Here is a 17,124-nt window from a genome sequence, read left to right on the forward strand (position 1 = left end):
TAATAAACGGTCCTAGTTTCATTTGATTGAATGAATTCTTCATCCATTCTGTATTTTTTCAAGTCTTTATAAAAATTCATATCTTCTATGGTTAGATCAGTTTGAGTTTCAGCAGTTTTGTATGTATTATTGCTTGTTTGACTCGATGCCTCCACCATTTCATCATTAGCTTGAACAGATGCATTTAAAAAAAGTGGTACGCATTGACAAGCAACTTCAGCTCTTCCAGTATCTTCAATTCTGTCTTGAAGAATGCTTATTTCCATAATCACAGAATCATCTAGACTGTCTACCGTTAACACAGAATCTTCTAGACTATCTTCCGTTAACACAGAAAGGAAGAGATCATTTCCCAATGATGACATCGCATTTCTACTTTTTGATTCCAATTCTCTATTCTTCTTAGAACGCTCTAAAGACCGATTATGTAAATCTAGTCTAGATTTTGGAGATCTTAAGCTTTGCACACTTCTATATACCAGGAAAAGTGATGGAACCCAATCAGGGTGCGTCTCATCTTCCAAACTTGATGGTTTTCCTAAATTAAAATACAATGCATTAATGAAAAAATTTTATAAATTGTACCATTTCTTTAATTTTAGTATTTCTTACCTGAAATAAAATGACGACTACATATTCTATGCCATTTCTGCATTTGATCAAAAGTTGAAAATTTTTTTTCAAGATGAACGGCGTTAACCCAAGCCTGCCTTCTTTTACGCGAAAGTTCTTCAATATAAGGCGCATATTTCTTATTTACACCAGGAAAAGAGTATAACGAAATCCCCTTATCTTTTTCCGTGCGACTTTTACATTTAAAAACCGAACAATAAACCATTTTTAACTAAAATATTAATTGAAATTGCTAAGCCTGTGCCACTCTATGAGGATTTTAAAGGAAAATTCATTTTTCGTCTGCTACGTCAGACTCACTCAGAATCTGGCAGCCCGACACCGGGAAGGGAACGGCAGGGCCGGAAATAAGAAGTATTTCTTATAGGACATGTGTCCAGTGACCCCCTAATTGACTGTAAAATTTATAGGACATTGTGACTGGAGTGTGCCAAAATAGTGTCGCTTCTCCATAGTCAAGATATCAAAATTTCGGAAAACTTATTGGTCAAACTGTCCAGTGACCCCCTTAGTTTAAAAAAAAGACATTTTAAAATTTTATTGGACAATAACCACTGTCCTGTGCTTATTTACGGCCCTGGGAACGGAAGATGAAATAGGAAGAAAATCGACGCCACCCCCTTTAGTGTAAACTATGTATTACGATTTGCAATGCAAACCAGCAAAAACAATTTTGATTGGTCGGTTACGAAAGTTCTTAAGACCACCACTAACCTAGCTAGCGCTGAAGACGAATTATTGGGGGCAGCACTGTAGAGCGTCTTTTTTTAAAAAATTTCATAACTGTCAAATAAGTTCAGCCGCTAACCACATCTGAAGTAAGTTCCATGCTAAAATTTTTTAATTTTAATATATAATTTTTAACCTTAAAATATTGTTAATAACATAAATATTTAATATTATAATCTAGTTTAACAATGTACTGTGAGCAAAATAATCAATAATTAGTTTTTTTTTGTTAGAAAATGTCGAATGTCACTTTTAGCGGTACTATGACCGGTGTAAAAATAATCAATTACGGGGCGGTGGTGGTCGCCGAGGTAGAGGGGGACGGCGCAATCAAAATAAAAAACCTTATTGGCGCGGTTAGCCGCGCACCTGTTACAATTGCAAAAAACCCGGGCACTTTATCCGTGATTGCCCAGAAAAGAAAGGTAACACAATTTTTCTTTATTCAAATTTCTTTTTGATATCCTATTTGTAACATTCTGTATGTTTTAGACGGAATTGAACAAAAAAGTGTTTAAAACCCACTTAATACACCTTTTCTAGATAAGCTACAGTGAAAAGGGTGTATAACAACACTGAATGTACGGGATAAAGGTGTTAAAAAAACGATAAGGAACACCTTTATTCATCAAGCTAAATTGAAAAAGGTGTAAAAGCACACCACATTTTTTTTAAAAAAAAGTGTCAAAAAACACCTTTAGGTATCAACCGAAATTAGAAAAGGTGTTAAATCACACAAAAATCTTCGATAAAGAGGTGTATGAAAACACTCTTAAGAATAGCATCGACTTACAAAATACAGAAAGGGTGCAATTTCACTAGGTTGAGTGTGTCAAATAACACCTCCAGCAGTGTCGTTTTTGGCACCACGAAAATTAAGATAAAGGGTGTCAAATTACACCTTGACTTTTTAGAGTGTAGGATGTCAAAATGATTATGAGAATTGAATGCCTTTAATATTAAACAGTTGGCTCATTCGATGATCAAGTTATCTACTAACGACGCAGAAATACTTCCCAAGTCACAATCAACAATGAAGTGTTGTCTGCAACGTTCATCATCAGAAACTAAAGCAAAAGAACCGGTGAGTTAACCGGTTTATGACGCTTAACGATTTACTCATCATAAAACCGTACTTTACATTTGGTGGACATTTTTATACTTGTCAATAGAGTCTGCGCTGAATTTTCGACCTACGACAGTCCGAAATCCAATTTCGTCTCGAAACCAAAGCCGCCAATAAAAAGCCAGAATCCATATCTCTACGGACCAATGAGCGACGATAATCCAAGTGGGCGTGGAAGGCTAAGCCTGTAGAATACGGTGGTATTAAGTGATACAGTTGCACATGCTTTAGAAAAGCGATATGGAAATGAAGCGCGAGACAGTGAAACTTATTAGAACTTTAAACAAATTTTTTGACAGCCTGAACACAAGGAATTTTAAGGAAGCGATACGTAAACGAAACCCGAATTTAAATCCTTATTTCAACATAAATAATGCAAGTTTAGCTCATTGAATTTCTATATCATTATTTCAATTTCAATTTGAAGTGGCTGGAAGTCGATTTTCTGAAATATTTCGTAAGTTTGCAAGAATATACCCAAAAACTGCCTTGAAACTATGCAGGTGACCAAATGAATGCAATGATGCCTAGTAAAGAAACGATGGAAGGATTACTAATTACAGGTGATATAAATTTATGAACTGTCCCTTAAGAAATTTATTATTTTAATATTCCAAATATTTTACCTCAATTTAACCCTTAGCCAAATCCGTGTGGTAAAACTTTTGCTGAAGAAAGGAGCCAAATTTTTCCTATGAACAAGGAAAATCTCAAGAAAGAGTTTGGAAAACAACGAGCACCATGTGGTGGAAACAGTTGCCCTAATGGTTTACAATATGGCTTTAACGTGGATGGATTCAAAAGCATGGGAATGTCTTTCAATCGCCGCAACAGGGAAATACATCCATTTATGATGACAGTGTGGAATAATTTTTAACAAGGTAAATTTTGAAAATGTTTATTAAAATTACTAGCATTGTCACATTTAGAGTTTTGAAAAATGGTTCAAATCATTGAGTTCTTTAAAAATTAACACAGAATTTTATCACTAAGTCGATAAACATTTTCAATGTTAGATTTTTGTTGCAACTTTTTTCCGACTTTAAATGCAAACTTTTAGAGCTTTGATAATTAGATCTATAAGAAATAGCCAACGTTTGCCTCTTAATCTTAGAAATGATTCAAATAATAGACCTAATAACTTTTCCTTTTCGGAAAATTCAACTGGTGACAAAATATCACCCCATAGCTTTTTATGCCATTATTATTTATTACTGTTGTTTTAGGTAAATCTTTTCTATCAATATTTGTGCAATTTTCATTGAATTTTCTACAATAGAACGGATCGACGAGAAAATTCATATTTTCAAAGAGCAAATATGTTTTTTCATTCACAAAGATTAAGCCACCTCTGCACTATGTTACATAATACCGATATTTTCGCAATAATTCCACAAAGGACATAGTGCCAATATTTATACATGTTTGACTCCACTTAGTACTAGGATGTTGCCAAAGTAAATAGTTTTCGGGTGCGCCATCTTGTGAACAAGTTAGCCCCCTAGTAGGTTTAAATGTGTTTTGACGTTTGTATGTGTAAATAGCTTCATTCTTATTTTATTTTCATATTTCTGTTGGTAAAGATCACTTAGCATTTGAGATACAGCGAAAAAACTACCGAAAATTGCACAAAATCGGTCATTTTTGATAAGTGATTACTCTTAAACGCGCAAGTTTATTGCGACAAGATTTTCTTTAACATTTAGTGTAAATGCCATACTACAGAAATACCCTGATAGATATTTGCGGTTTTGGCTGGTCTTTTTACAGTTGACTTTCCTATGTCGTAAATCACAAGGAGCGAACTATGCAAAACGATAAACGACGCAGTTAAAAAACATACAGCTCCTTTATTCAAACAATAGGGCAACACTAATTTGAGTAATATTGAAAGAATTTAAAAAATAAATTACGATAAGAGGACTTTGTACCTCTACCTCTCCGGGTTATCAAAGTAGGTCATTTGAATACTATTTCCAGTGCAGTATGTCTGCTGAATTGCTGACTTCTTCTGCTCGCCCCATTACAATGGCAAATTCGAAACCACCTTTATCACTCAGGAAGTCCAATTTAGTCAGTATTTTCAAATCTAAGGCTGATGTTAGTGGGTGTAAACAAAACGTAATTGCTTTGCTTGGAGAGGATGTTTAAAGTAGTAACTCTGACGAAGATATCAAGTGTATGAAAGCAGCGTTTATTAGGGAAAAGTCGCGCTTCACCAAATATTGGAAACAATCCGGCAGAAAAATGACTGTTTTTGAAGAGACGAGTCATGGCTTAATTCCGACTTTTCTGTCCCCCTTGCATAGTTCGATAATGATAGAATTGATGAAATTGTTGAGGGTTCAACTACTTCAGCGGCTGTAAGTAGGCCATTAACGCCCTATTCATTTGTGAAAACTAGAGCAAAAAGGCAAAAGGTAACTGATTTGGCTAAAGCGTTGGCAGGTAAATCTAAAGAGGAGCTTCTGAAATCAAGCAAATAAGCTCTAAAAATTCAAGGAGAAAAACAGTTATCGAACATTTGCATGAGTTATTGAAAAGCCCAAATCGGGCTTCAAAACTGCAACAGATCATGACTCTCAAGTCATCAAGTAGTTGTACTGCTGAAGAAGCCTTAGCCTTAATTTTGGATGGAAGTTTATCTGTGTCGACCTATCAAATGTTAAGGCACGGATCGTCTATAAATCTATAAAACTACCCTAAATACTTCAAAAAAATTCTATAAAATATTTCTACAGAAAATTGGGCCAAAGCTATGTAAAAAAGCTATAGGGACTCTATCAAGAAATTCTACAAAAACAACTTAAACGTGATATGGGGTAGCTCTACGAAAATTCTTTAGAAAGTTTCTGTACGGGCACAGACAACTCGGACCTTCTTCAAAGTTATTCCCAAAGAAACCTTGATGTTTTCCTTATTTTGTCCAAAGTTTAAGGTTAGGGGTGTTTAAAAATTGGCCAACCATTATTACAATGGTTTTTTTACAGTATTTGTGCCTTTTTAACAGACGTATTGTTACAATTGTATCACTACAGACCTTGTTTTCCTAATGGGAGAGGCAATACCGCAACACTGATCCGAAAAACCAGGATGGTAATTGTTTGGACCTATGGGGTCAGGACATTGGAGGACCAAACATACCGTGGTGTCACGTGTCAAACGTTAAAGCGACCTTCACCATTATACACATCATGAGATGCTCAAGCTGGCAATCTTTGAAAACTCAACTTTGAGGAACTTCCGGTCTCTTTAGATATACAGGGTCTTTCTGTGTCGCAGCTAAGTAGTAGAATTACAGTAGTATACTCGTTTCCTAGCAAAATGCCACCCTATTCTAACCAGGACAAATTGGACAGCACGTTTATTTTGGGTGAAGGTCGCGGTAACGTTCAACTAAAGGCAGTGCTTTATGCCGAACGGTCTCCACACCGACAACATTCGGGTGGGAGCACCTTCGTGATTTCGGTAGTGCAAGATCGTGAACGTAGAAGAGACTGTATAGTCTGTAATGAGGATAGAGACTTTGACATCGTAGATAGTTTTGAAGGCAATCTCATGCTAGTAGTAGAGCGGTGGAACATGAAGTTGCACTAAGCCATTCCACTGTTCGTACCAGTTTACAAGGGCATTACTACCGGCATAATCATATCCCCTACATCAAGCCTTAACGGACGAGAAGTACTTAAGACGGCAATACCATTAGTCTTACCATGCGTCATGAGTTTAGTGGTTGCAAATGTAATGTAAGACACGGACAGTCGTCTGGAAGAGTGCCTCAACCACAATGGTAGACACTTTGAATATTTACGTTGAGTTGTTTACCAAACAGTTTAGAGGTTGCAATTTGAGACCCACGTTCTAAGACTAATCGTAGGACTGTGCGTTAATATATTTTGTTGCATTCAGGCATACTACATAAAACATGAATTCCAAACATTTATTTACACCCTGTATAATTTAATATGACATCTCCCGTTGGCAATATTGGGGGTTTTACATAAAGGAAGCTGTTGGTCTGATCTCGACAACTCTGTATATGTATACAGTGTACGAAACAAATATTTTTCTTCTATATTTCAAATACCGTCGTTTTTAAACTTCTTTCATAAATAAAGTACAACATTATTTGCTTATCGAAATCAATGTTTTTGAATATAAGTTAAATGTAATTGACGATACTTAAGTACTTCTTTAAGCAATTAGAAATAGATCAACCCCAAATGTATGACGGTAAAGCAAAAATAAAATTATTCAAATAAGACTGAAGTTACAGATATTATAAAAAAACGTCTTGGTTTGGACCAAGGCCGAAAAAACAAACGATATGTGTGAGGTTTATCATTTGACTGAAGTTCAGATATTGCAATTGTTTTAGTTATTTTTATCAATTTAATCCTTAATCAATATTAAATTCAATCAAATGATTTTACTGTTAATCGATCCATTCCCTCTAAATTAATTGAAAAAATTACATATCTACGCTTTTTCAAGAACAATTACATTTTCCGAAAACATTTTATCATGAAATTAATTATTTTGAAGGGATTTCGTGTCGTTGCTCACTAACTTGTTAGCACCTCAACGGACATAGTTTTAATTGTTGCTGGCTTAACAAATTTTCAAGTTTGCACCAAAATAGTTTAAATCTGTAGTAAGTTTCTGAGAAGACTGATGTTAGAGAAAATATGATAAAGAACTTTTTTTCTCAAACTAATGTCGTCTTCTTGAGACAAAGCAACAATGTTTATCCTGTGTGGTTTCGTTTACTAGGTGGCTCTCTGTAGCACAGGAAAAATATGATATCGGTATAAATACAACCAGCAGTAAGATAAGGGACTAGAATTAAAGTGCCCTAGCATTGGTAATAGAGCCTAGCACTCGTGAACAAATTTGACGATTTTATGCCGCTTCCATCGTCAAGTGAAGAGTTTGGTTACCTCGTTACTTCTAGACCCTTATCTTACTTCTGATATAACCAAAGGTAAGGGTAAAGATTACATAAAAAGAAATACTTCTCAGTACCAATGACTTGTTATATTCATTTCATGCGGAAATAATGTGGGTATACACATTATTCATTACCAGTTATGCGAAGGTCACACTTTACTCCGACCCTTCTTCCTCTATTTACCCAATATAAAAAATTTTAAAAGCACCAGTGGTTCAAGTGTATGGGTCATCTGAGCCGTCGCAACACACTCAGCCAATAATACCATATAGTTCGAAACCTTTTCACATTAGTGACTATCCGGACTTTCCCGCCAACCTTAATAACCTAAAACTATAAAACATTCGTGTACATGAATGATTATGGTTGTGGCTTGTCACTCGCTAGCGCCTGAAGGACCGATCACTCAGTGTAATTTGTGTACATTTGTAAGTGAGTAGACCATTTTAGAAATTACATACAGAGAAACTAAAACACAAGGGTGATGCCGCCATTGGGGTTTTCTCTCTATCTCTCTCGCCAAGAAGCACCGCTATATGCAGAGCGAGTTGACTAGCCTCCTGCCTCTTGTGAACTTTGGCACCGTCTGGCGGTGACCCTTGGTGCGAGGGAGAATACCCCAATGGTGGCCTGGCCCCTGTGTGTTTTCCGAAATGGTCTTTAAGCGTGCTAAAATGATTACGCGTAATACGTAACCGGTGTACAAGTAGCGCCAACAATGTATAAAGCGGTGGTGACGTTTCAAATGAAGACTGAGTTATGACCAAGAAATTCTAAAGCACGGAGAGGGAAATTGCAGTGCAATCTTTTCTTCATAGAGGCGACAATAGAAATGTAGCATTTTCATTAAATTTTTACATTTTCCTTTCGAATTTTGTCAAAGTTCGCTTGCTCTTTTTAGAAAGTCCATAGAATTTTTCAAATATTCTATGTTGATAACTCAACACGTACTCCCTTCAAAATAATTAATTTCATGATAAAATGTTTTCGGAAAATGTAATTGTTCTTGAAAAGGCGTAGATATGTAATTTTTCAATTAATTTAAAGGGAATGGATCGATTAACAGTAAAATCATTTTATTGAATTTAATATTGATTAAGGATTAAATGGATAAAAATAACTAAAACAATTGCAATATCTGAACTTCAGTCAAATGATAAACCTCACACATATCGTTTGTTTTTTCGGCCTTGGTCCAAACCAAGACGTTTTTTTATAAATCCTTACGATGTTCCAGCAAGAAAATAGACTGAAGTCCTTCAATGCCATAACGATTTCCATCAGGAAAATCCACGAGCAAATGGCACTGAACAACGTGCGAGTATCTTGAGTCCAGGTTCTTGCTTCCAAAGTTAACATTTCGGAGTACCAACCGCGTTTATTTCGAGAACTCCTAACATGGCATCAAGTAAAACACAACTTTCCATCCAAAATAACCAAGAGAAGTTTTATTTTCTAACGCTGAAAAACGTTCTGTACGTCATTGAAGTGAAAACGACTTCGTGCAACGTGGAAATTTGTCAGATTGCAACACCGTCTTATTTAGTGTGTTCAAAATTGTTCGCTAAAAAAGGGTATGCTTTATCTTTATGGTACGAATACGGCGATGAAAGCGGTCGTTATTATGACGTATGACAAAGAATGCTAGACTACCTTTAATTGTAGCAGACGCCTAGTACTTTAATTGAAAGGTTGTGTAATCCATCGACCTTAAAAGTGACACAGACTTGGTGCAAAGCAATACACGGGAGCCTATCACGACGGGAACAAGTTCAGTAGGTTTCTGACGATCAAGCCGCGCCTTAAAGTTAACATACTTGTTAAATTTAGCCTTGGACATAGAGTCCAAGTTGGCGACAGTGGAGTCCTATGTAATTGCAACTTCAATGATGACATTTCTAGTTGCCGTCTCCTCAATCGCATCAGGCTTGTTCCTGGCACCGTCGTCATTGACCAGAACTAGCTCAAATGTAACCGTCGCGCCGGGATTCTTAGCTTTGATGTTATTGGAGACCAACTTCGCAATGAAGTTGTCTCTGTATTCTCAAATTTTTTACACTCGGACAACACTGAAGGATATGAACCCGGTTTCCTTCTCTTTTCAACAACGTCGACAGAGGATGTCCGCAGGATTAGAAGACCTCTTGTTGGAGAGCGTCTTTGTTTTCATTAAGTTCCCCTGCATCCTAACCGCGTTGATTCGATCTCTGTTTGAAAGAATGTTAGAACAAGGATCGAGCCATGGATTGCTAAGAGGGGACTTCCGAAAAACTTGGAGATCTTTGGTTTGCAAATTAGAGAACGCTGAAGTGACACGATCGGACAGGTTTTCCTCAGTGAGCGTTTTAAATTCCTTTTTTTCCGAGCACCAATAATTGATATTGAGCCTCTTATAGGCTTTATCGCATATATATGGAAGATTGGAGCATAGTCAAACAACGCCTCAACCAAAGGATCGCCTAGCCTCTGGAGCCCTCCCAGATGGCTGCAGAAAATTTTCAGAACACGATGTTCCAAATCGGGAACACCCAAGCCACCCTCTCTCTACGGCAGGTGAACCAACGCAGATGAAAATCTTGGGGTAACTTCAAGATCGGCTTAATGAGAACACGAACCGCCTTAGCAAAAGCCAGGCTCGTCGAGAATGGGGATAGCAGTGCCGAGACACTTAAGACGTATTTGGGAATCAGATAGAATCAGATAGTGGATGATGAGTATCATCTTTTGGTTGGCTTTGAGGGCGCTTTTACTGATTCTAGCTGCCTCCAGACTAAAGTGTTTGATATTGACTTTACAGTCAGTATCGCAGAAAAAGTCCAAGCCCAAATAACGCACAGGGATACCTGGGTAGACGGAGCGCAACGTATGCTCGCCAACAATCATATCAGGTAAGTGATACTTCCTCTTCTTCAGTTTGCCATTATAGGTAAAACCGAAGTACTGACACTTTACCGGATTAACAGCTAGATGATGATTGCGTAGAAAACCAATAGATTCCCGATATAATTCCTCTATAGTAATGTTGTTATCAGCCACGAGAAAATATCATCAGCGAACGCCATAAATGAAAGATTCGCTCCGTTTTTGAAAGTAACCCCTTTAATGTCGTTTAACTCCCTAATCAGCGGGTGCAACACCAGATTAAATAGGAAATTCGAGAGGATCACCCTGCTTTATTCCTCTAGTGAGCTTGACCTTTATTTCATCCGTATGGCCGTTCAAAAAGAACTTTGTTGTGGCCCCTTTATACGTATCCATGATGACATTGATGTACGTTTCCGGGCAACCCACGTTCTTAAGCGCATCGGAGATAGATAGGTGTGAAACACTATCAAAAGCCTTTGCAATGTCAATGGCACACAGGAAAAGGTTCCTCTTACTCAACCTTTGGTGTTTTATGGTACCCTGAAGCAGGAAAGTAATGACATTGGTGGCAGAGTCAGTGTAAAAGCCTGCTTGACGAAGAGCTGAGGGAAATAGACGAGTTAGTCTATTATTCAGTATCTTCGAAAACAGTCTATAAATAGTAGACGCCATGGTAATGGGACGGAAGTCGCTTCCAGATAAGGGAACCTTCTTTTTAGGAATGAAAGTAGTACGAAGATCTTTGAGAACGTCAGGAATTTCACCAAAGTGCAGGAAGTTGTTATAGAGGAGAGTAAGCAATTTAAAGTTCATCTTTTTAAGGGAGGAGACGGTAATCCCGTCTAGCCTCGGAGTCGATTTGGAATTCATTTCATTCAACGCACCAGCGACTTCAGCTTCGGTAATCAAGTCGACAAAGCGCTCCACCTGACGCTTTGGTGCAACAGGAGTAGTTATAGGCGGCATTGACTCAGAAGAGAAAATACCATCGTACACCTGATGAATCTCAAACATCGTAACTCCGCTGTCCTCTGGAGAATCCCCAAGAATTGATTCAAAGGCGAGCTTGGGATTCTTCCGGTAAAGATTCTGGAGCTTAGCATATTCCTCTACCCGTTTCCGACGACGGTTAGCAACTGGGGCCCAGTGAACCCTTTTCTTACCGGGTTTCTGGTTCTTAGTCCTACGTTCAGATTTTCTACTTTCATTGGGAAGGTATAAGCGACAGATATGCATCAGATCATTGTCGTGGCAAGGGCGTTTAGTCAGCTCAGATAAGTCTCTGAAGTTAACATTGGTGTCCGAAAAGTAGTCCGGCCACTTCCGTTGAGTGAACAACGTAGGAGGAACCATTTCCACAGTAATAGAAGCATCTTCAACGACAGAAGCATTCATTTCTAAATCAGCGCTCAGTAAATCCAGAGAAGCCTTGTATCTGATCGACTTCCTTAGTGAGGTAAGCGTACCTTCAGTTCTGTTGCCAGAGCCAAGATGCGCGTGCATGGTCTTTATGAGGTTCGAAATGGTGCCGACATGAGAACGTCGAATTTCGACTTCGAGTCGAGCAACCGTCTCGATTTCTGATTGGGACCACAGCCTTCCTTTCCCTTCACGGATCTCCAGACTATGCTCGATCTTGTGCTTATGGTGACGATGCTGCGACAGTCCAGATTTAGATGTGAAAGATAGTGCACATATGTCGCAGAGCAATCTCAGACCTGGAGAAAAGGTAATTTCAGGTTCCTCGATAACGTCGCCAGCGCGGACGGTGCAGTCTTGCTGGACTTTTTCTTGCACTTAGAAAAATTGGAGGAGATTGTCCCAATCTTATCATATTCAGCAGGACGGAAGGGACAGGACATGACTACAGTCCTATGGTGTACAATGCGGTAGTGTTCAACCACCACAGGTTGAGACTTTAACCTCTCAACACAATACTTGCACTCTATTATGAGTGGATAATTGAATTTAATAAAGTGAGCCAGGCTGTTGTTGGCAGCCATAATCGCAATGAAATTAATTGCGAACAAAATATACAGAATAAGATTTACACCTCTGTCATAGCAAGAAAGTCATAGTTATTCCCGCCGTTTACCCGCGCTTGGTTGAATTTCTTCACTTTGACATTCAGGGCACTGGGCAGAAATCACATTGCGTCAACACCGATCAACGGCTTTCGCAATGCTTTGTTTTAATAAGACAGTGCCAGTTCTGATTTGGCTGTTAGTTGCCGACCGAGATGGTTGCGCCAGACACGAGACCCAGCACGCCGCGCAGCTGAAATATTTAACGGAAAGGCCCCGACGCTGGTCCGGGCTCAACCAAACCGTTGGCGGTCGGTCTCGCCCAGTCCCGGTGCAGTGCTAGACCCGTTTCAGACCCCAGCCCTCAGCCAATCCTGATCCCGAAGTTACGGATCGGTTTTTCCGTCTTCCCTTACCTACATTTTTCAATCGACTAGAGGCTGTTCACCTTGGAGACCTTCTGCGGATATGGGTACGGTCCGGCGCGAAAATCACAACCTCTCGCTCGGATTTTCAAGGGCCGACGGGAGCGCTCCGGACACCGCAAGAGGCACAATGCTTTACAGAAACACCATCCCTATCTCCAGGCGAGCCGATTCCAGGGATTCGAATCCTTAAAAAGAAAAGACAACTCTTCCCGGGACTCCCGTCGACGTCTCCGAGCTCGTTTGCGTTAGCGCAATGTACCACCGAAGGGGACGATCTCCGTGTCCTGGAATATTAACCCGATTCTCTTTCGGTGACCAGCGGGACTTTCGAATGAGAGGTCCCGCCTCGGAACGGATTTCTCCTATCCCTTAGGACCGACTGACCCATGTTCAACTGCTATTCACATGGAACCCTTCTCCACTTCAGTCCTCAAGGTTCTCACTTGAGTATTAGTTATTACCACCAAGATCTGCACCAGAGGGGGCTTCAGGCGAGCTTACGCTCGGCACCATTGACGCGGGCCTCTGCACCCCTCCTTCTCACCGCGGCTTAAAACACCATGGTTTTTTCGGCCGCGGCGGCTGGGTATGGGGTCGAAGCAGGAGCGCCATCCATTTTCAGGGCTAGTTGCTTCGGCAGGTGAGTTGTTATACACTCCTTAGCGAATTCCGACTTCCATGGCCACCGTCCTCCTGACTATGGCAACCAACACCTTTCATGGGATCTCATGAGCATCTCGTATCGGGCCCCTTAACCCGGCGTTTGGTTCATCGCACAGCACCAGTTCTGCTTATCAAAACTGTCCCACTTGGCACTCGCATCCAAGTGCATCGTCCGGGCTTCAGTCGAGCAAACCGGACTTCTCACCCATTTAAAGTTTGAAAATAGGTTGAGTTCTTTTCGACCCTAAGGCCTCTAATCATTCGCTTTACCGGATGAGACTGTATTCTCCGAGTGCCAGCTATCGTGAAAGAAACTTCGGAGGGAACCAGCTACTAGATGGTTCGATTAGTCTTTCGCCGCTATACCCAGGTCTGACGATCGATTTGCACGTCAGAATCGCTGCGAACCTCCACCAGAGTTTCCTCTGGCTTCGTCTTGCCCAGGCATAGTTCATCATCTTTCGGGTTCCAACGTGTACGCGCTTGCTCCGCTTCGTCGACGAGGTGATCGGGACGGACCCTTGGTGCGCCCACAAACGCAAGGCTAGCGGAATCCCAAGGCAACCGGCCGAACCGGTCTTCACTTTCATTTCGCCTTTGGGCCTATTCAAGACCCAATGACTCGCGCAGATGTTAGACCCCTTGGTCCGTGTTTCAAGACGGATCAGGTGGGTTACCGATCTACTCTCTGCTGACCACATGAGCTTCGACGAGTGCGAAATGGATGCTGGCAACCCGGTGGGAGGCGAAAAGGGTACTGGCGATCCGGTGGCAGGCGTATAGAGTGCTGGCGATCTGGTAGCAGGCGAATAGAGTGCTAGCGATCCGCTGGCAGGCGAAATGGATGCTGGCGGTCCGGTGGCAGGCGAAATGGACGCTGGCAGTCCGATGGCAGGCGAAATGGATGCTAGCGATCCGGTGGCAGGCGAAAAAGGTGCTGTCTCTGCGCAGGTCCCTCTGGATTAATAGGCGGGGGCGCTGGTACATAAGCCGCCGGCGAGGGGGGTAGCCATCTGTCGTGGGCAATCCCGACGGAGATAACCGAAGCGGCCACAACGGTAGCAAACTTGAGATTGTGGAGGCCTATTCAAAGTAGCACCCGCCGGACCGGTAGTATTGACGGCGGGAAGAGGCATGTCCCCAGTAGGGCCGGTAAAACGCCTCAACTGACTAGACTGCGGGTTGCCCAATGGAACAGTGAATAGGGATGGATTTCCTCCTAAACCATATCTGCGTTCAAAACACCTTTGGATTCGAGTAAACTCTCTTTCCACCCGGTCCGACAAAGGCCCTCTGGTAACAGCAAAGCTACTTCTGGTAAAACATTGGTGATCAAAATTTCGACCAATTCAAATTCTGCAACCGGCTCAACCAAGGAATCATTTAAGTAGATTACTCTCCTACGGAATGTTTGTAAGTCCTCTGCTACTCCTTGTCTTATCCCATAAAAGGCGGCCTTAATTTCCCGATCCCTTCGTGATGATAAATATTTCTTTTCAAATTGGGCTAAGAGATACCCCCAATCCCCAGGTTGATGAGCATAGCGACTAAGATTGTCCCACCAGCTTAGGGCATCGTCTTTCAATGTTTTCAATGTAAGAGGTATAAATATTCTAGGTCTCGGGACTCAAATCGATGGTATCGGATAAACATTTCCATTTGTCTTAAGTAGGGCAAACTAATAGCTGGAAAAGTCAACCTATGCTAGGGCAAAGTTTTGGATGATTGGAACAAGAGCTTACAAAATCATATGTACTGGAGTGCCACCTCTAGTAAGGGGAATGCTAAACTCATTCAAGCAAAGTTTTTGTCAGTGTTACGGCATGTTGCTAATATTCATCGAGGCCACGGCAGGCCCTTTCCAAAATGCACACGAACTGATAAGACGAACCTCAGTAGCCATTGTTAGAAGTCCGTTATTACAAAAACATTTTCCCAGCAGTCTTTGGTGCCAGATATCCACCAAAAGTATCGTAGGCTATTCTGTCTGATAGTGCCTCTATGGCAAACGATACAACTACATTTTCGGCCGAAATGTTACGCACGTGGATCCCATTGCCCTCTATATTGTGGAAACTATCGTCCGAGACTCCTTTGTCATCTGCTCCTGGAAACACCAAATATGTAAAATTCAGAGCATTTATGTATCCCTTAAAACATAATGAAAAGTTAGCTGGAATGCACTAATTCGTCATTTGAACTAAAAGACAGGAAGAAACACCCTATATGGGATTTTCTAGGTATCTGGGAGAAGTTTTCATTTTTACTTTTTGTGGAACTTAGATGGTTCTCAATTTTATAAATTTAAACAAATTGAACTGTATTGCGAAACAATAAAGATACAAAAAAACTGAAGACTCTTTCTAAATATAAATCGACCCCGCTGATAACGAATATCACATTTATTTTCTCCAAAAACTAATATTTACAAAACATTTTCAGATTTTTAAAAAATTGGGATTTTTAGCGCGTGCTTGGACCCACGCCTTCAAACTGTGTCTCACTTGATGAAGAACTAAAATATGTATCTAATTGTCAAAAATCAATTCTCTGTGATCATCGTTTCTTGAGGTATTGAATTTTTGCGTAAAGAATCAACGGACAAAGACTTTTGAAAATGAATTTACAATGTCACCATGCGTCGGTATATTGAAAATTGTTTCTCTATAGAACTTAAAAAAATCATGGATATATTTGAATTATAGATAGTGAAAATTAGGAAGAAGAAACTACCAAACAGAAATCTGACATGAAGATTAAAGGTAACATAAATGAAAAGAGAATATGCAGCCAGAATGGCTTACAACAATGGCGGCCACTCTTAAGGCGGGGCGCTGGGTTTTCCCGATCTCTGTCCTCTATTTTTTCTCAACCTGCCAATATTTGATTCAATGATTCTATAGGCTTGAAGTAATATAGGCTTATAAATTATAGGCCAGGACAGATAGGCCAAAAAAGGGCTTGACCTAGAACATTTGAACATAAAGATGAAAATTGGTACATGTGTTGTTTTTGACCCAACAAAAAATATACTAAAAGTCCCCTGCTGTAGAGCGCGAGCTTTCGCCGCCATCTTGGAAAATGGCCGCCGTGAATTACAGCTACAATGTATTCCACGTTCTTCTTCAAAAATTATGAAAATTGGTACACATTATGATTGGAACCACGTGAACATCATGGCAAAATTTTACAGCTCTGTGTTCAATAGTTTGGTCGCCATATTGGAAAATGGCCGCCGTTAATGCTAGGTACAGTATATTTCACCATTTTGTTGGAAAATTATGAAAACTGATAGGTATTGTAATCAGAGCTGTGTGAATCTCATAGTAAAATATTGAAGCCATTAGTCAGATAGTTTGGCCGCCATGCTGGAAAAATGGCCGCCATCAATGCCCTTAAGATACAGTATATGGTTCAAAAACTATGAAAATTGGTAATTATTATGTTGCAGACCGTCTAAACATCACACTTGAATATTGAAGACGTGCTACTGATAGTTTGGGCGCCATCTTCGAAAATGACTGCTCGAAGTGCCAAATATATTACCGATATATAAATATTTTCGATACTTTTTTATTGAGTAGATGATTTTCATGAACATATAAACGCCATAAAAATAACTATTTTCGAGTCTAAATTATCGACCCATCTTCAAAAATGGTCTCTGATATATTACTATCCTAAAATCTGGAAAAACGAAAAGGA

General features: G+C 40.0%; 1 pseudogene; it reads right to left on the reverse strand.

Moving 5' to 3' along the window:
* Positions 1-12,759: 12,759 nt before the first annotated feature.
* On the reverse strand, positions 12,760-14,066 carry LOC149653749 (large subunit ribosomal RNA; annotated as a pseudogene).
* Between the last annotated feature and the right edge of the window lie 3,058 nt (positions 14,067-17,124).

This window comes from Phalangium opilio, unplaced genomic scaffold, assembly GCF_054372755.1.
Source record: "Phalangium opilio isolate 3A_F unplaced genomic scaffold, DU_Popi_V2 ptg000082l_1, whole genome shotgun sequence".
Lineage (NCBI taxonomy): Eukaryota > Metazoa > Arthropoda > Arachnida > Opiliones > Phalangiidae > Phalangium > Phalangium opilio.